Source organism: Pelophylax lessonae (assembly GCF_965119305.1).
Source record: "Pelophylax lessonae genome assembly, chromosome: 7".
Classification (NCBI taxonomy): domain Eukaryota; kingdom Metazoa; phylum Chordata; class Amphibia; order Anura; family Ranidae; genus Pelophylax; species Pelophylax lessonae.
The window spans coordinates 112,936,467-112,958,067 of record NC_138774.1 but is presented as its reverse complement, the minus strand read 5'-3'; positions in this window follow the sequence as shown (position 1 = coordinate 112,958,067).

Here is a 21,601-nt window from a genome sequence, read left to right as displayed (position 1 = left end):
GGGAGAAAGACAGAGCGGCTTATGTAAACAAGCCGCCTGTCATTCTCCCCTGTGTAAAAATGAAGATCAGACGGTTCTACTATGTAGAACCGTTGAACTTTGTTTTTACACTAGGAGACCTGTCCCCCTACAGTTAGAATCACGCCCCTAGGACAAACTTAACCCCTCCCTGTCCAATACAGTTAACCCCTTCCCTGCCAGTGTCATTTTTGCAGTAACAGTGCATATATATAGCACTGATTACTGCAGTAATGTCACTGGTACCCCCAAAAGTGTCAAAAATGTCAGTCAAGGGTCCGATCTGTCCGCCGCAATGTCGCAGTACCGCAAAAAAATCGCAGATCGCCGCCATTACTCGTTAAAAAAAAACACCAAAAATGACAAAAATCTTTCCCTTTGTTAGTAAACGCGATAACTTTTGCGCAAACCAATCAAAATACGATTTTTGTGATTTTTTTTACCAAACATATGTAGCGTAAAACAATTTGGCCGAAAATGTTAAAAAATTTTGATTTTTACATTTTTTTTGGGGGGAATTTCATATAAAAAAAAGTGAAAAATATTGTTATTTTTGCAAAAATTACGCTCTTTTTTTGTTTATAGCGCATGATCTAAAAATCGCACAGGTGATCAAATACCACCAAAAGAAAGCTCTGTTTGTGGGAAAAAAAGGACGTGAAATTCGTTTAGGTACAGCATCGCACGACAGTGCAATTGTCCGTCAAAGTCACGCAGTAAAAAATTGCAAAAAAACCCCTGGTCAGGAAGGGGGTAAAATCTTCCGGGGCTTAAGTGGTTAAACCCACAAGTGATTTTTTTATTTTTTTTAACCACTATTTCTTTATATTGAAAGTTACAAATGCAGCAATTTGGAAATTGGATGAAAGGTTTAGCACAGAGAAACACTCTTTGCAGATAAAAAGTGCATTTTATATATAACTATATAGATCAGACCAAAAAATGGATTTTTGTAAAATCTTACCGTAAAATCCTTTTCTCTTAGCTCATTGACAGACGTAGTCCTCGGTGATACAGCACCTTCGGGTTATGTTGCCTCCACAGGAGCAGGACTAGACAGGAAATTAAAAAGCTCTGGCCACACCCTAGGGGCAGTCCCAGAGGGTATATCCTCTCTCTCTCTGCCTCAGCAAATCAGTTATGTGAAAAAGCAGTCTTTAGAGATTTTAACCCAACTCAAAAAACAGAGGGGCGGGGACTACGTCTGTCAATGAGCTAAGAGAAAAGGATTTTACGGTAAGATTTTACAAAAATCCATTTTTCTCTAGCGCTCATTGACAGACGTAGTCCTCGGTGATACACCACCTTCGGGACGTCCCAGAGCAGTATCGCAACTGAGGGGTGGGAAAATGAAATCAAATCCCAATCTAGAAGGCCCAACTGGTGCCAACTAGAAGTTTACAATGCTCATCCTTAATGATGAGACTCAACAAAAAAGAGAAAAATTTTTTTTTTTTTTTTTCAAACAGAAAAAAACCCTCGAGGTAGACCACCGGTCTCCTCAAATTGCGGCCTGCAAAACCTTGCGGCCAAATGAGGCATCCGCCGATGCCGTCACATCAATCTTATAGAATTTTGTAAAGGTATGTACCGACGACCAGGTGGCCGCCTTACATACCTGGACCACTGACGCCTGATGGCGAAAGGCCCAGGAAGTACTGAGCGCTCGAGTGGAGTGCGCCCTAACAGGGAACGGAGGACTCTGACCCTTAATAGAATAAGCCTGTACCACCGTTTGTCTAATCCATTTGGCAATGGTCGCGGCAGATGCAGGCAAACCCTTTCTGGGGCCATCCGTGATCACAAAAAGTGAATCCGTCTTATGGAAAGATTCCGTCGCTTTCAGGTATACCCTGATTGCCCGAACCACATCTAAGGAATGCAACGCATGTTCCCGATGATGCTTGGGCTGAGGACACAAGGAAGGTAGTACAATATCTTCATTCAGATGAAAATCTGAAACCACCTTAGGAAGAAAAGATGGCTTAGGATGAAGTACTACCTTATCCCTATGAATCACTAGGTATGGGGACTGGCATGATAATGCAGCCAGTTCTGACACCCTGCGAGCAGAAGTAATAGCCACCAAGAAGGCCACCTTCTGGGATAAAGTAAGCAAGGGAATCTCCCTGATGTTTTTCAAAGGGAGGTTTCTGTAGAACCGACAAAACCAAATTAAGATCCCAGGGCGGTAAGGGCGCGCGGACTGGAGGAGCCAGGTGCCGCACCCCCTGGATGAAATTCCGCACCAAGGACTTGGTAGCTAAAGGTTTCTGAAAGAAGATTGCTAATGCTGAAACTTGACCCTTGATGGTGCTCAAGGCTAGCTTCTGCTCAACCCCTTGTTGCAAAAAGGCCAATATTCGAGTCACCGAATAGGTACGTGGAGGAAATCCTAAAGATTCGCACCACGCAATATAAGTCTTCCATGTGTGATAATAGACTTTGCTGGAAGTCGCTTTCCTTGCTTTAATAAGGGTAGGAATGACTGAAGTAGACAAACCTCTGTCCTTCAGTACTTGGGTCTCAATGGCCAGGCCATTAAACCCAGCGACTGTAAAGCATGATGGTAAATTGGTCCTTGAGACCACAGACACTCCCTGAGACGAAGTTCCCAGGGAACGTCTACGACTAACATGTCCAAGTCGGCCAGGCCGGCTTGAGGAGGCCAGCCTAGAATTTCTAGGACCACTGGCGCTGATAGAATCTGAACCAGGCGTCCCTAGAGGTATCTGGCCCCGACCATCCGAGAAAGTCTGGTCGTTTTCTGTTCCCACACATTTATCAGATACCTGATTGTTATCAGGAAAGGTGATCTTTTCTGGTTGAACCTCAGGGACCGAAGTCACCCGACTAGAGGCTACTTGGCCTATCTGGTCAACCAGATCCGATTCCTGTGAGGTATCGGGACTAATCTTAGGAAAAGGTAAAGGAAAAGATCTATTCAGGGAACGGTAACTACCGCTTCCTGTAGTACTTAAATGTTGGAAGGGAAGAATCGCACCGGTAGTAGTGGTTGATGCTCGATCTAATGTCCTGAATACCGGTGAAAACGTCCCCCCACCCTGAAACCGGGTGGGGGCGCACCTTCAGGCTGTGTACTCCTTTGCTTCGGGTTTGGCTGGGTTGGTCCTTTGCTTGTCCGACCAGCCCTTCTTGAACCCTCCTGGAGGAGTCTTGCCTTTCCCGCTAGTACCAGCCGGGCGCCCTTTATGGGCGGTAAAGAAAGGTCCTCGCTTGTTGCGAGGTCCCTTAGCTTTAGCAGCCTGTGGCAAAAAAGTGCTCTTGCCCCCAGTGGCATCCTTAATGATTTCATCTAGGTTGGCCCCAAATAGACGATTCCCCTGAAAGGGGAGATTTGTCAAGGTCTTTTTGGAACCTAGGTCAGCTGACCAGCATTTTAACCACAGCACACGTCTGAGGATCACCGCTGACTTAGATGCATGCCCTAATAAGGGAGTAGTGTCCAAGGCTGCGTCACAGATAAACTGTAGCCCTTGTATAATCTGTTCCATCAAATCAGATGTCTCCTGGGGAATATCTTTTCCCCTAAGATCTTGGCGTACCATTTTCGCCCATTCCGTAAGTGTCTGGGAAACTAGACCAATAACAATTACTGGTCTAAATGCTGACCCTATCAGGGAGAAGATGGTGCGGGACTCTGCTTCCATCTTTCGATCCACCGGATCCTTAAAGGACGAAGTGTCCTCCACTGGAATAACCGTGGCTTTATTCAGCCTGGAAATAGGTGGATCCACCACTGGTGGTACCGTCCATTTCTTAATGATGGATTCCTCAAACGGATAGCGTCTAGCAATACGCTTGGAAATAGTAAAGGTACGTTTAGAATGCTCCCATTCTCCTTTAATCTGATTACGGAAACATTTAGGTACAGGAAAAACCTTCACCGTTTTGATGGGCTTATTAGTACCAAAAGGAATCTCTGTTTCAGTTGCCTCTGCCGGTAAAGCCTCAAGTTTTAAGGTTTCCTGGACTGCCACAACTAGTGCGCCCACCAATGCTTCTTCCTGAATTATAGCAGGAGAAGAAGCGTCCTCCTCACTGTCTGAGGGGGCTTTACCTGGGATAACAGCCCTTGCAGAGGAACCTGCAACTGCAGTGACCATCTCTGAATCAGAGTCAGAGGTGTCAGATAGTATAGGGGTAGGCGGGGGTCGCTTCCTTGACCCCCGTCCCTGACAGGCCGCCTCCACCCGAGCCACCATAGACTCCAAAATTGCTGTAAATGACTCTATACTCTGTGCACCGGCGGGTCCCGTGGCCCCCTCGAGGGAAACAGGTGGGGGAATATGTGTGGCAGGGTCCATGATATATTCCAGTCACTTCCTGGATAATATAATTCAAAAATAAAAAACTTTTTTTTTTTTTTTCTCAGACCCCCAGCGCCACAAAAGCCCCTTAGTGTTACCTGCTAGGGATCCCTATCGATCGAGAGAGAGAGAGAGATAGACCCCCAGGCTCACCACTTGATGCTCAGAGTTTAACTGCAACAGGTTACAGCGCTGTCTTGACAAACAGGAAGTCTTTTGGCTGGCTGCCCAGGTAGAAAGGAGGCGGCTCCGCCCCTCTGCACGCCTTCCGGCGCCTCCCCCAAGCTCCACGAGGTGTTTGGATCACCTCAAACATGGCCGCCCCCATGCTGGAGACACGAGGCTACGCCAAAATGGCGGCTCTTGCGATCCAGCAAAAAAAATGGCGGCGGCCTGTACTGAATAGCGGTGTGCTGCAGGGCACACAACACTCTCTCTGCATGGGGATATGGCGTGGTTGGCGGTACCGGCCCTGGCGGACCGCATGGCCATTCGGGAGGCCTGCAAATAGCTGGAGATCTGATTAGGAAGGCAGTCTACATGTCCGTGGCTTCTGACTGGTAGGTAGCTTATTCTTAACACCGTAAGATTCCCAGAATGCCACAGATTACATCTTTTTAACATGTATACAATTAGATTGTTAGCTCCCAAACCAAGCCTCCTGGCTTTTTGCACATAAAATCACACTCAAAGTAGGAGGATCTGTGTCATGTTATAGGATAGAGGGGGACTCTATCTTACCATACAGAGAGGGGCCCGCGTTCACCACAAGACCCGTCAGGGGAAAAGGGGGAACATACTACTCACCATACCGGAACCAGGCGGGCACCAACTCCTGACAGTACCCCTCTCCACCGGGGCGGGAGGGCTGTCGACCGATACGGACGCCGTGACTCATGGTCTTTGGCGTTTCAGCGAGACGTTTAACTCGCGTGGACAGTCCTTTAATGGGACTTTGTCGCGGCCGACCCAGCGCGGAGCTATGGCCTGCACGCGCTCGTAGGCTGAACTGGGGTGACCACCGGATCTCAACATCCAGCCCGTCGCCCAGTTCAGCTTTCTTGCTTGAAGATCTCACAGGAACACTAGAGAAAAAAAGCTGTCTAAAAAATCCTTTAAGAAAAAATTCTTGCCAGGACCTAAGATCCCAGCAAGGTATCTAGGTCCTTACTCCTAACTAGACAGAAATTAACTGATTTGCTGAGGCAGAGAGAGAGAGGATATACCCTCTGGGACTGCCCCTAGGGTGTGGCCAGAGCTTTTTAATTTCCTGTCTAGTCCTGCTCCTGTGGAGGCAACATAACCCGAAGGTGGTGTATCACCGAGGACTACGTCTGTCAATGAGCGCTAGAGAAATGAGGGACTAATGAGGAGGAAAGAGACAGAGGGACTTTGTTTCAAATCAGGGACAGTCCCTCGGAATCAGGGATAGTTGGGAGCTATGGCTTAAGGGTGACAGAAATTTAGCCTCCATTTGTTGGATCAACCATCAGACATATCTCTTAATTACACCGGGTCACTGACTGACTGACATACTTTGCCACTCTGACATAGAAAAGAAGAATTAATCTGAAGAAGGAAACAAGCAGATGCCAACTATGGCATTTCAGATTTCACAAGTCTTTTCCACTGGTGATGTAACATGCTTTTCTTACAGCACTTATGGAGGTGATGGCATGCGGATATACAAACACCTGGCACTGTACATGTCTCAGGTCAATAAGGGCAAGGATTTCGCCATAATGGAAAACACTAGGGAAATGTACAATCTTTTATCAAAGTGAGGGGAGGATCCCCAGGGCTGAAATACTGGAACTATCATTGCTGACTTGTATTTGAGAGGTGCATGTTTTGGGGCTTGCATTTTTATATTGCTGCTAGTTGACTGGGAAAAGAAAAGAAGATAAATACCAACCAGAAACAATCAAGTTTCACAAGATACAAGCTGCTGCTTATATACAAAAACGGGTTGACCCAAAAAACCTTTTGTATGTCAAAAAATAAATTTGGTACAGCAAAGGTAAGTCCTGCACTCCAATCTGGTGGGGCAAAGCCTTATAACAGACAAAAATGGACAAATTGCTTTTTCAAATATGCTTTATATGATCCTTGTAATCCAGCCCCAGGTAAGGTTACTAAGATCAAATAAGGCATCTTTAACCACTTGCCGACCGCCGCACGACTATTTACTGCGGCGGTCAGCCCCTCACAGGCAAAGCGACGTAGGACTGCGTCGCTAGGCTGTGAGGCTCTAGGGAGGGGGCGCGCGCCGCCGGAGGCGCGCTCCCGCTCGGTCACTGACCCCCCCCACGTGTGTGCCCAGTGGACCCGATGTCCGCCGGGCACTCGCGATTGTCCGTTACAGAGGGAGAAAGGCAGGCGGCTAATGTAAACAAAGCCGCCTGTCATTCTTCCCTGTGTAAGAATGGAGATCATACGGTTCTGCTATGTAGGACCGTTGATCACTGTTCCTACACCTCAAGCCACATCCAATCACAGTTAGAAGCACGCCCCTAGAGACACACTTAACCCCTCCCTCTCAAAAAAAGTTAACCCCTTCACCGCCAGTGTCATTTTTACAGTAACAGTGCATATGTATAGCACTGATTACTGTAGTAATGTCACTGATAACCCCAAAAGTGTCAAAAATGTCAGTCAAGGGTCCGATCTGTCCGCCGTAATGTCGCAGTCCCACAAAAAAAAACGCATATCGCCGCTATTACTAACAAAAATGACAAACATCTTTCCCTTAGTTAGTAAACGCAATAACTTTTGTGCAAACCAAACAAAATACGCTTTTTGCGATTTTTTTTACCAAACATATGTAGCATAAAACAAATTGGCCTAAAATGTTAAAAAATTTTGATTTTTACATTTTTTGGGGGGGAATTTAATATAAAAAAATGTGAAAAATATTGTTATTTTTGCAAAATTGATGCTCTTTTTTTGTTTAAAGCACATGATCAAAAAATCGCACAGGTAATCAAATACCACCAAAAGAAAGCTCTGTTTGTAGGAAAAAAAGGACGTCAAATTTGTTTAGGTACAGCGTCGCATGACCGTGCAATTGTCCGTTAAAGTCACGCAGTGCCGAATCACAAAATAGGCCCTGGTCAGGAAGGGGGTAAAATCTTCCGGGGCTTAAGTGGTTAAAAGAGAAAATTCATTTTTTTTGTTTGTTTTTTTGAGAAATCATACTCACCTAGGTGGATGCAGCATTGGTCTGATGCTGCATCTGTCCCCCGTCAGCTCTAAGGCTGAGATCAAACACCAGAGTGGTATTCTCAAGGTGCACTTTACTGGCACAACCACATGACACAATGTCGTAAAAACTTAAAATTTTTATTCAAAATATATTAAAAAACTAATATTTTAAAGATAAATGTACAAAAAAGCATTGTTGTAAAAAAAAATGTAATGCAACGAAAATGACTCGAGTAGTTATAAGTGACCCCCACCATACCACACCTACAAGATGCTAAGCCTAACCAGAGACCATTTGCTCTCAGATTAGAACTATACGATAACAGGTTTGTGGCGGTATCTTTTCCAACGGGGGGGGTGGATTCACTTGTACATGATAATGTTCTATACATGTTTCGCGCTTCTTCTGGAGAATATCGTTAACTGTAATACTCAAAAAGTCTAAAGGAAAAAGAGAATATGCATGGAAATTCATACAGAATAATCCAGTTTCAATAGAACAATGCTCTAGTAGTGCGCATAGGTGTGCAGAAGCCACCGCATCCGAGTGCGCATATATATGTATAGCCTTATCAAATCTCTTACCAATAATCAATCACATATTGCACAGTCCAAAAACAGATAGATAATTACAGCGGAGGATCACTGTGCGTCATAGCCCAGACCAGATGGAGTTAGGGGGATATTTAAGATGGAATGGATCTCCAAACCTATACATATAGGGTAAATAAATATATATATATATATATATATACACATATAAATAGGTAATTCACTGAAATCCATGAGGATTTATAGCTCACTAATAATCTAATACTCAGTGAGTAATAAAGAAGTATATACTGTATGCATATCTCTCCTTACCCAGGTCCAGTATGGGAACAGAAATACTATAAAGATTATATGGAAGTAGCACAAAAAAGTCCCTATATATAATTAGGACGAGGCACGGATGTATCTGAGTGTCCATAGCGCCATCATATGGTGACACTCAATATTCAATTCTTGAGATCAAACACCACTGGCCACTTGGTTGGCACTGCTCCGTGAGCAGAGAGCTGGCGACTGTCAGTCAAAGCTCTCTGCTCTGTCCCCCCTGTATGCACTGAAGTGCTGGGCTGTGGGGTGGCTCAGGCTTTTAGCGGCTTGCTGAGAGGTCGAGCCAGGTGCCGGTCTTCTGGGTGGATCCCAACCATATGGTCATGATCTCGGACCGGCTCTGTGACATCAGCCAACTATCTGCTGAAAATGGGTCATAGGAGTGCAGAACAAACTGACCTGTAACAAGCATGCAGCCAGTGAAGTTTCAGAATGCCTGGTATGGTCATGCTTATTCTTTAGCTGTCCTGGACTTTTAAAAATAAATCAGCCAAAGCAGCCCCCAGGCAGATGTTAAGGATACAAACAAATGTGGGCCTGCATTCATCAATACACAATTGAATTCTTTTTTAACTGCAAGCATTATAAATGCCTGAATTTGACCTGGTATCAACCTCTTACAATCCATTGTACAGTACAGCTCAGACTGGGAGAAGGATAAGTACAAATAGCCATACTGTTGTGCTTCGGTGCTCATTTGCACCTAGAAAACATGCTGATGAGAGGAGAGAGCAGAGTGACAGAGATCAGACTGCTGCTTCTCCTTCACTGTCCAGTCAAAGACTGGGAAAGGGAAAACACTGCTAAGCGTAATTTAGCTTGAATACAAATCCTTTGGCAGGTACAGCAGCTCCCATATACAGTATGTGTTTAATCTGTTTATTTAGCTGTTTGCCCGGAGTTCAGCTATAAAGTGGGCCAAGATAAGCTTGAATGTCAGAGTTACATAAAGCTACAGTAAGTGGTGATGTTTACCTTCAATTATAAATCCTGGGCGTGCATATAGGAGCTTGTATGTAAATATGCAGCGCATATGAATAGCTCACCCCAAAGAACCATTTCCAAATGTGTATTTCCCAAACTTATACTACAGTGGTAAACATCCGCACTGCTTTTAGGCAGATGGAGTCTATTTTCTCCACTGCAGGTGATGCTCTTCTGCAGCGGCACTGCAGTTGGAGAGCAAGTCAAGAGGAACTCAGTTCCTACATGGTTTCCTGAGACACTGGGGAAGCATCCAATTGGATGCTGCCCCCTCATGTGATTTTGGCATCCATCCTGGGTCAGGCAGAGCCTATTGAATGCCCTGGCTCCCAGGTTTGGAGCTTATTTGCAATTTGGTAGATTGCAGACAGGTACCCCGCCTGGTAGGGACATAACTAACGGCAGGGAAAGGTTCCTGATGAGGAGGGAAAGCTTAGGACTTGCAACTTCTCTGGACACAAGACAGCGAGGCCACATTCTTCCCCTTTCTACAGATGCTGACAGCTCAGCTGCATTCTGCTCCCTACGTACTGGAATAGTGAGTGTTTCCGGTTAGGCTGCCTTCCTACCGGGTTATTTGTGACTATTTCTGCATTATTTCAGTACAAGTTTTTATTGCATTGGGACTGAATGTGTTAATCCGCTGCACCCCACCTACATGCTGATAAGGGCTCATGCTCTAAAATAATGTAGAGTTGGGTGGATCTCATTGAAGAGGACACTTTTTTCCAAAATATGTTTACTATAGAATATTATATTTAAATTACCCAATCTATGGCTAGGTTGACATGGCGGCACTGGCTAAAAAGCAGTCTGTAGGGGATTACTTTTTGAAGGTTGGTAGAACAGAGGTTGGTAGTTCAGGAAGCAATACTGCCACCTCCTGAATTCCTGTTTTTATTTCCTTTCCTTTTGTTTAACCACTTCTTGATTGCGCTACAGTGTGGTCATCCAGTTCTGAGAGGGCATCTATTACCGTCTTCCTGGAACCACACACCCCGCGCACCCACTGTGGTGTGTGTTCAGCCTGCTCTGTTATCAGGGTATAGGGCCAATCACAGCTGATTACAATGTAAACACACTTGCTGGTTACAGGCATTCCTTTCCTCACATGCTGTCACAGCTTGAGGAGAGGAGAGCCGGTAACCAGCAAGTGTGACAGGGGACTTTTACACTGATAATCAGGGAACTGATCATCAGTGTCCTGATTATCAGTGCAGCCCCAACAGTGTCAATCAGTGCCCATCAGTGCTGCCTATCGGTGCCTATCAGTGCTGCCAATCAGTGCCCATCAGTGCTGCCTATCAGTGCTCATCAGTGTGGCCTATTAGTGCCCATCATTGCCTCCTATCAGTGCCGCATGTCAGTGCTGCCTATCAGTGTCCATCACTGCCGCCCTTCAGTGCCCTTCAGTGCTGCCTATCAGTGCCACCTATCAGTTTCCACCAGTGTCCGATCATCAGTGGCTATCAGTGCCACCTCATCAGCGCACATTAGTGAAGGAGAAAAATTGCTTAATTGCACAATTTTATTACAGAAACTAAGAATTTTTTTTTTTTTTAAATGGTCAGTCTTTTTTTGTTTGTTTAGCAAAAACTAAAAAGCCAGTGGTGATTAAATACCACCAAAAGAAAGCTCTATTTGTGTGAAAAATATGGGTACAGTGTTTTGGGTAACCACACAATTGTCATTCAAAGTGCGATAGCACTGAAAGCTAAAAATTGGCCTGGGCAGGAAGGGGATGAAAGTGCCCAGTAAGCAAGTGGTTAACAGCGACATTGAATGGATCTAACATGTCCCAACCATGAGACAAGTAACTTGATTTCAATAGGTACATTTGGCAGACATTGCCACCTGTTAACGCAACAATCTGAGTTTAATTTGCTGTGACTGGGAAGCAGTGTACAACCCCTCCACCGACCATGTTAGGCTTTTGACGGGAAGTCAAGCGCCAGTAAAAACACATATAAAAAACAATTTAAGAAACATAATATGCACTTAGGTTCTCAAAAAAAACCTCCCAAAATTGTGAATAGCAGCCTACACTATACCCTGATACAAGACATATAAACATTAAACCTCTAATTGGTATCAAAGTGGTATAACCTAATACCAAATAATTAAAAATAAAAACATGAAATCAAAATATGCATATTAATATTCATATCAAAAGAAATATAGAATGCAAAAAAAGTGAAAATATCATGCAAACCAAAGTCCATACATAGACCCTGTATAAAAATGGCCATATATAAATTTCATCTGAGTGGCCATTCACAGACCAAGTGATGCAATCTCGTGAACAATTTACCATTGACAGTGTTTAGTGAAAAAGACATGTTCACAAACAGAGTGCTACACACCCCACACTGTGATCAAAGAGGCTTACTGGATAGTTACGACCCTTAAATTAAAGTGGTCATAGGAGCTTTAACAGGTAAGCATATCCTGGGGCCAAACAGCAACATAGGACTCCTCCAGAGGTTTATTTGTATAGATCAGGGATATGCAAACCATGGCCTGTTGCAAAACTACAAGTCCCATCATGCCTCTGCCTCTGGGTGTCATGCATGTGGCTATCAGAGCCTTGCTATGCCTCATGGGACATGTAGTTGTGCAACATCTGGAGGGCCACAATTTGTATATCTGGTATGGATAAACACAATCCACATTGGAATAATGTAAATAGGGATATTTGAAAAGCAGAGACCAAATGGATATAAAAACTAAAACGTTTACACCTTATGGGAGGAAGAGATTTAACCTCCATACATGGAAAGGCTTCTTCTTCTGAAAATGTGGAATGGACTTCCTTAAAAACTAGTTCTGGCCAGCTCGGTAGATTGTTTTAAAAGGAACTGGATGTATTCCTAAATGCACGAAATATAATCGGTTATTAACATTTAAGCAATAACACCAGAAATTATTTATTCAGGGAATATCTAATGGTCTTCTGGGGGATCAGGAAGGAATTTATTTACCCTCATTGGAGCAAATTGGATAATGCTTTCTGGGGTTTTTTTTTTGCCTTTCTCTGGTTTAACTGTGGATATAGGATTCTGTATATGGAGTTTTCCTATTTATTTATTCTGTTTATTTTTTCTAATATTTGAACTAGATAGACTTGTGTCTTTTGCAACCTGACTAACTATGTAATGATGTAGTCTTAGCACAACCTCAATAACAGCTTTCATTGTCGGCATTTAGAGAACATGACTCTCAGACTCAACCAAATACTAGTAAATAATACTCTCAGATTTATTTAATAAATCAGCCACTAGAGCAATGATGGTGTTTATGCTAAATCGCATGTATGCACACCTAGATAAGTCTGCAAGCACTGTGAGGGTCATGTTTTTTTACTTCTCCAGTGCTTTTGATACTATAAGGCCGGATCTCTTGAGCTAGCAGTGATCCAGGTTGATGTTTCCCTTGTGTCATGGATTGTAGACTACCTGACAGGATGACCGCAGTACGTGGGTTTGCAAGACTGTATGTCAGATAGGGTGATCAGCAATATTGGGGTTCCACAGCAGACAGTTTTCTCTCCCTTTCTTTTTACTGTCTATACCACTGATTTTAGCTACCAGACTGACTTGCCATCTTCAGAAGCTTTCTGAAGACCCTGTGGTAGTGGGATGTGTCAGAGATGGGAAAGAGACTGAGTTTAGGACTGTGTTGGGGAACTTTGTCACATGTGGTGAGGATAATCATCTGTATCTAAATGTGACAAAGACAAATGAGCTAGTTGTGGACTTGAGGAGAAAGGCACCAGTGACCCCCATCTCCATGTGAGGAGTGGATGTAGTAGAGAGTTTCAAGTATCTGGGGGTGCACATAGATAATAAGCTGGACTGGAGCAAGAACACTAAAGTGCTCTATAGGAAGGGCCAGAGTTGCCTTTATTTTTTGAGGAGACTGAGGTCTTTTAACATCTGCCAAACAATGCTTAAGATGTTTTATAAGTCTGTGGAGGCCAGCACTCTCCTGTATGATGTGGCATGCTGGAGAAGCAGGCTTAGGGTGGCCAACACCAACAGACTCAACAAACTGATTCACAAGTCCAGTGATGTTGTTGGATTGGAGTTGGAGTCTTTAACAACAGTGTTTGAGAAGATTATTTACATACCCACAGTAAAGTGCTTAAAGTGATATATTATATAAGTGCAATAGTGCTCTAAACAATCCACAAAAATTACATAAAGTGCATTAGTGCTCCAAAAATGTCCATAAATATACAAAAGTGCTTGGAGGTGAAAAAAAGTGCTGGAGTGCTTCAGCCCAATCAGGCGGTGCGGGGTGTGTCACTCCACTCCTGTGTCCCCACTCACCGAAAACAATGGACCCATCGAGAACAATGAAACAAAGATCCTTTCCACACTCAAAGCTTCTTTAACCCTCAGACTGAAAAGCTGAGGGTCCATTGTTTTCAGTGAGTGGGGACACAGGAGGGGAGTGACACACCCGCACCGTCTGCTTGGGCTGAAGCACTCCAGCATTTTTTTCACCTCCAAGCACTTTTGTATATTTATGGACATTTTTGGAGTACTAATGCACTTTATGTAATTATTGTGGATTATTTAGAGCACTATTGCACTTATATATTATATCACTTTAAGCACTTTATTGTGGATATGTTGCACATGAACACTTTATTACACTATTTTTCTCTAGCGCTCATTGACAGACGTAGTCCTCGGTGATACACCACCTTCGGGTTATGTTGCCTCCACAGGAGCAGGACTAGACAGGAAATGAAAAAGCTCTGGCCACACCCTAGGGGCAGTCCCAGAGGGTATATCCTCTCTCTCTCTGCCTCAGCAAATCAGTTATTTTCTGTCTAGTTAGGAGTAAGGACCTAGATACCTTGCTGGGATCTTAGGTCCTGGCAAGAATTTTTTCTTAAAGGATTTTTTAGACAGCTTTTTTTCTCCAGTGTTCCTGTGAGATCTTCAAGCAAGAAAGCTGAACTGGGCGACGGGCTGGATGTTGAGATCCGGTGGTCACCCCAGTTCAGCCTACGAGCGCGTGCAGGCCATAGCTCCGCGCTGGGTCGGCCGCGACAAAGTCCCATTAAAGGACTGTCCACGCGAGTTAAACGTCTCGCTGAAACGCCAAAGACCATGAGTCACGGCGTCCGTATCGGTCGACAGCCCTCCCGCCCCGGTGGAGAGGGGTACTGTCAGGAGTTGGTGCCCGCCTGGTTCCGGTATGGTGAGTAGTATGTCCCCCCTTTTCCCCTGACGGGTCTTGTGGTGAACGCGGGCCCCTCTCTGTATGGTAAGATAGAGTCCCTCTCTATCCTATAACATGACACAGATCCTCCTACTTTGAGTGTGATTTTATGTGCAAAAAGCCAGGAGGCTTGGTTTGGGAGCTAACAATCTAATTGTATACATGTTAAAAAGATGTAATCTGTGGCATTCTGGGAATCTTACGGTGTTAAGAATAAGCTACCTACCAGTCAGAAGCCACGGACATGTAGACTGCCTTCCTAATCAGATCTCCAGCTATTAGCAGGCCTCCCGAATGGCCATGCGGTCCGCCAGGGCCGGTACCGCCAACCACGCCATATCCCCATGCAGAGAGAGTGTTGTGTGCCCTGCAGCACACCGCTATTCAGTACAGGCCGCCGCCATTTTTTTTGCTGGATCGCACGAGCCGCCATTTTGGCGTAGCCTCGTGTCTCCAGCATGGGGGCGGCCATGTTTGAGGTGATCCAAACACCTCGTGGAGCTTGGGGGAGGCGCCGGAAGGCGTTCAGAGGGGCGGAGCCGCCTCCTTTCTTCCTGGGCAGCCAGCCAAAAGACTTCCTGTTTGTCAAGACAGCGCTGTAACCTGTTGCAGTTGAACTCTGAGCATCAAGTGGTGAGCCTGGGGGTCTATCTCTCTTTCTCTCTCGATCGATAGGGATCCCTAGCAGGTAACACTAAGGGGCTTTTGTGGCGCTGGGGGTCTGAAAAAAAAAAAAAAAAAAGTTTTTTATTTTTGAATTATATTATCCAGGAAGTGACTGGAATTATCATGGACCCTGCCACACATATTCCCCCACCTGTTTCCCTCGAGGGGGCCACGGGACCCGCCGGTGCACAGAGTATAGAGTCATTTACAGCAATTTTGGAGTCTATGGTGGCTCGGGTGGAGGCGGCCTGTCAGGGACGGGGGTCAAGGAAGCGACCCCCGCCTACCCCTATACTATCTGACACCTCTGACTCTGATTCAGAGATGGTCACTGCAGTTGCAGGTTCCTCTGCAAGGGCTGTTATCCCAGGTAAAGCCCCCTCAGACAGTGAGGAGGACGCTTCTTCTCCTGCTATAATTCAGGAAGAAGCATTGGTGGACGCACTAGTTGTGGCAGTGCAGGAAACCTTAAAACTTGAGGCTTTACCGGCAGAGGCAACTGAAACAGAGATTCCCTTTGGTACTAATAAGCCCATCAAAACGGTGAAGGTTTTTCCTGTACCTAAATGTTTCGGTAATCAGATTAAAGGAGAATGGGAGCATTCTAAACGTACCTTTACTATTTCCAAGCGTATTGCTAGACGCTATCCGTTTGAGGAATCCATCATTAAGAAATGGACGGTACCACCAGTGGTGGATCCACCTATTTCCAGGCTGAATAAAGCCACGGTTATTCCAGTGGAGGACACTTCGTCCTTTAAGGATCCGGTGGATCGAAAGATGGAAGCAGAGTCCCGCACCATCTTCTCTCTGATAGGGTCAGCATTTAGACCAGTAATTGTTATTGGTCTAGTTTCCCAGACACTTACGGAATGGGCGAAAATGGTACGCCAAGATCTTAGGGGAAAAGATATTCCCCAGGAGACATCTGATTTGATGGAACAGATTATACAAGGGCTACAGTTTATCTGTGACGCAGCCTTGGACACTACTCCCTTATTAGGGCATGCATCTAAGTCAGCGGTGATCCTCAGACGTGTGCTGTGGTTAAAATGCTGGTCAGCTGACCTAGGTTCCAAAAAGACCTTGACTAATCTCCCTTTTCAGGGGAATCGTCTATTTGGGGCCAACCTAGATGAAATCATCAAGGATGCCACTGGGGGCAAGAGCACTTTTTTGCCACAGGCTGCTAAAGCTAAGGGACCTCGCAACAAGCGAGGACCTTTCTTTACCGCCCATAAAGGGCGCCCGGCTGGTACTAGCGGGAAAGGCAAGACTCCTCCAGGAGGGTTCAAGAAGGGCTGGTCGGACAAGCAAAGGACCAACGCAGCCAAACCCGAAGCAAAGGAGTACACAGCCTGAAGGTGCGCCCCCACCCGGTTTCAGGGTGGGGGGACGTTTTCACCAGTATTCAGGACATTAGATCGAGCATCAACCACTACTACCGGTGCGATTCTTCCCTTCCAACATTTAAGTACTACAGGAAGCGGTAGTTACCGTTCCCTGAATAGATCTTTTCCTTTACCTTTTCCTAAGATTAGTCCCTATACCTCACAGGAATCGGATCTGGTTGACCAGATAGGCCAAGTAGCCTCTAGTCGGGTGACTTCGGTCCCTGAGGTTCAACCAGAAAAGATCACCTTTCCTGATAACTATCAGGTATCTGATAAATGTGTGGGAACAGAAAACGACCAGACTTTCTCGGATGGTCGGGGCCAGATACCTCTAGGGACGCCTGGTTCAGATTCTATCAGCGCCAGTGGTCCTAGAAATTCTAGGCTGGCCTCCTCAAGCCGGCCTGGCCGACTTGGACATGTTAGTCGTAGACGTTCCGTGGGAACTTCGTCTCAGGGAGTGTCTGTGGTCTCAAGGACCAATTTACCATCATGCTTTACAGTCGCTGGGTTTAATGGCCTGGCCATTGAGACCCAAGTACTGAAGGACAGAGGTTTGTCTACTTCAGTCATTCCTACCCTTATTAAAGCAAGGAAAGCGACTTCCAGCAAAGTCTATTATCACACATGGAAGACTTATATTGCGTGGTGCGAATCTTTAGGATTTCCTCCACGTACCTATTCGGTGACTCGAATATTGGCCTTTTTGCAACAAGGGGTTGAGCAGAAGCTAGCCTTGAGCACCATCAAGGGTCAAGTTTCAGCATTAGCAATCTTCTTTCAGAAGCCTTTAGCTACCAAATCCTTGGTGCGGAATTTCATCCAGGGGGTGCGGCACCTGGCTCCTCCAGTCCGCGCGCCCTTACCGCCCTGGGATCTTAATTTGGTTTTGTCGGTTCTACAGAAACCTCCCTTTGAAAACATCAGGGAGATTCCCTTGCTTACTTTATCCCAGAAGGTGGCCTTCTTGGTGGCTATTACTTCTGCTCGCAGGGTGTCAGAACTGGCTGCATTATCATGCCAGTCCCCATACCTAGTGATTCATAGGGATAAGGTAGTACTTCATCCTAAGCCATCTTTTCTTCCTAAGGTGGTTTCAGATTTTCATCTGAATGAAGATATTGTACTACCTTCCTTGTGTCCTCAGCCCAAGCATCATCGGGAACATGCGTTGCATTCCTTAGATGTGGTTCGGGCAATCAGGGTATACCTGAAAGCTACGGAATCTTTCCGTAAGACGGATTCACTTTTTGTGATCACGGATGGCCCCAGAAAGGGTTTGCCTGCATCTGCCGCGACCATTGCCAAATGGATTAGACAAACGGTGGTACAGGCTTATTCTGTTAAGGGTCAGAGTCCTCCGTTCCCTGTTAGGGCGCACTCCACTCGAGCGCTCAGTACTTCCTGGGCCTTTCGCCATCAGGCGTCAGTGGTCCAGGTATGTAAGGCGGCCACCTGGTCGTCGGTACATACCTTTACAAAATTCTATAAAATTGAGGTGACGGCATCGGCGGATGCCTCATTTGGCCGCAAGGTTTTGCAGGCCGCAATTTGAGGAGACCGGTGGTCTACCTCGAGGGTTTTTTTCTGTTTGAAAAAAAAAAAAAAAATTTTCTCTTTTTTTGTTGAGTCTCATCATTAAGGATGAGCATTGTAAACTTCTAGTTGGCACCGGTTGGGCCTTCTAGATTGGGATTTGATTTCATTTTCCCACCCCTCAGTTGTGATACTGCTCTGGGACGTCCCGAAGGTGGTGTATCACCGAGGACTACGTCTGTCAATGAGCGCTAGAGAAAAATGGATTTTTGTAAAATCTTACCGTAAAATCCTTTTCTCTTAGCTCATTGACAGACGTAGTCCCCGCCCCTCTGTTTTTTGAGTTGGGTTAAAATCTCTAAAGACGGCTTTTTCACATAACTGATTTGCTGAGGCAGAGAGAGAGAGGATATACCCTCTGGGACTGCCCCTAGGGTGTGGCCAGAGCTTTTTAATTTCCTGTCTAGTCCTGCTCCTGTGGAGGCAACATAACCCGAAGGTGGTGTATCACCGAGGACTACGTCTGTCAATGAGCTAAGAGAAAAGGATTTTACGGTAAGATTTTACAAAAATCCATTTATTACTGCTTTTGGTGTAAGTGCTGTTTTACTGATACTATATATTTCTGAGTTTTTACTTAGTGAATAGAAGCTGCACTTTTTTTAATAATTTTGTCAATAGTTTCTACATAGCGCAGGTTTAATATTAATTTAACCACAGTGTTTGTGAAGAGAATGTTGTTCAAGGTGCCTTCAATCTTGGACAACTCCTCTTACCAACTCTGCAATACACTGGTCAGTCTGTGGAGTACCATCAGTGACAGATTGCTACAACCACGATGCACCACAGAGCGACATAGGAAATCATTTTTGCCTGTGGCCATCAAGTTACATAATTCTTCCCTGCAAGGGATGGAGGCAAAGATTTAAATATGATTTATTATCAGGATTTTTATGTACTTTTTGTAGCAATATTTCCAGGCATTGGGCCTGATATGGTTCTGCCATTATTACCGGTAACACTTCCAACACATTTAAGTTGAAAACCCAAGTGTGAGAGCGGAGACAATGACCATTCTGGCATCTTTGTTTTGTTTATTTTGTAATGGGGATGGGAGAAGGGAATGAGTGGGATACTCCTCTGGCTCAACTAGGTTCAACTGGGACACTGTACAGAAAAATGCCCGTTAGCGCTGTCTTGATGCCAGCTGAATGCCTGCCAACGCTCCCTGGCGCTTGAAGATATTGTTCTGCTGAACTGTCCTGAAACTTCAACTTTAATACTCAGATTAACTTAGAAGATCCAGGACTGTAAGACATTTGACTCCTGACACTCTGTTTAGCTCAAAAGTCTGGTGAACAGCTCCCTCCTGCCCTACACTGACTGAGGTAGCTCCTTGTAACTGCTTGTGCTGCTGCAACTCTTAACACTGCACACTTAACTCTTCAGGATCCAACCGCTGGCGCCCCCTCTACACTTCAGGGTCCTCTCATTAGGCACCCCCTCTGACACTTCAGGGTCCTCTCGCTAGGCACCCCCTCTGACACTTCAGGGTCCTCTCGCTAGGCACTCCCTCTAACACTTCAGGGTCCTCTCACTAGGCACCCCCTTGACAATAGCTGTTTTCTGGATCCCTGGGACCTTCCACAGAGTGGTCCCCTCTACACTTCAGGCAGACCCTCAGGGGCAATTCACAGTACTCACAAACTTGGCATGCTTTCCTGGAGCTGAACCCCTCTATCTCCACTGGTCCTCGGCACACCAGATCCTCTCTGCAGCTCAGCTCAGCTCTCTCTCTGGACTCTCAGGCCGCCACCCAAGACACCCAATCCTTCTGACAGTAGGAGAGACAGCCGTACCCTCCCTCTTGGGACTCTGCTTCCCACCAAAGACGCTGCGCCATGCGTTCCCCTCAAACTTATACCCACTCCCAGAATCCTGTGTGGCAGAATCTGCCTTCTGAGGTAGATACAGGCCTGAATGAACCACTGATTGGGTTTCCTCCACTGCCCAATGAGAATCCTCTCATGGAGCCAGTGGGGAGACTCCCCTCTCAGCAGCCACACATGGGAGACATGACAGCCCAGCTGAAAATCATGGCCCTGCTGTTAAGCAGCCAAGGCCCACTATGCGTTTACCTAGCACCTACCCTGTAGGGTGCTACATTTTTATAGCATGTTGGTATTATGTTAATTATTATTTGGGGTCATGCTAGAGAAAGTGGTGTAGATTTGCATTTTGGTAGTTTAATTTGCTGTTATTTTTTAATATCTGTTATTTATTCTATGTTGTATTAATTGTATGGATGTTTAGAGTGCAGTTTTAATTTTTTTTTTTTTGGTGCTAATAGCTGTTCTTGGAATTTTTTTTATGTCTTTGTGTCTTGTTTCTGCTCATTGTTGTGATCTTGTCTTGTCTTTGTTGAGTGTGGCATGTGTTGCAATAATTTACCTTTGGTATCAATAAAGTATTCTGAATCTGAATTAAAGTACAGTAATCCAGGGCAACAGGCTAGAATATAACATCCATTAGCATAGTCATATCAATCAAAGATAATTTCCAATTGGTCACTATGAGTTACTGCATTTTACATTTGCCTTCTCTTACCAAATAAGTTTATAATAATATGAATGACTATTTTCCTGCCACTATTTAGATTATTAGAGGACAGAAAGATTATGTAGACCGGTCATTCCGGATGTGTTTGTCAACACTGAGGGTTAGGACTAAATTGAAAAGTGACAAGTGAGATTATAGATCCGTCTCCTGGTCATTGATACTGATGATGAAAAGTATGTTTTGTCTCAGAAATCTACCAGAACTATACTGGGAATTCCTGACTTTTTAGAGTCTTAATAAAACATTAAGGCCTCATTCACACTGCCAGTGTTAAACCTACATTCACAGACATTTAGAGGACATTTCTAAACGTGTATATATATATATATATATATATATATATATATATATAGATAGATAGATAGATATATTATCTCACAAAAGTGAGTACACCCCTCAAATTTTTGTAAATAATCTATTATAACTTTTTATGTGACAATACTGAAGAAATTACACTTTGCTACAAGTAGTGAGTGTACAGCTTGCATAACAGTGTAAATTTGCTGTTCCCTCAAAAAAACCCAACACACAGCCATTAACCTCCCTGGCGGTATGATTCTGTCAGGAATTCTGTTCCAAAAGCGGTACAATTCTTTTCATGGAAATTTGGCGTTTTGTATTATAGGCCTACAATTCTTAGTAATTACTGACTTAAACCTGACCAAAACAAGTCTCTAGTAGACATCCCAGATGTGATAAATTTGAAACACAAACAAGTGAATTATAATCGAATCA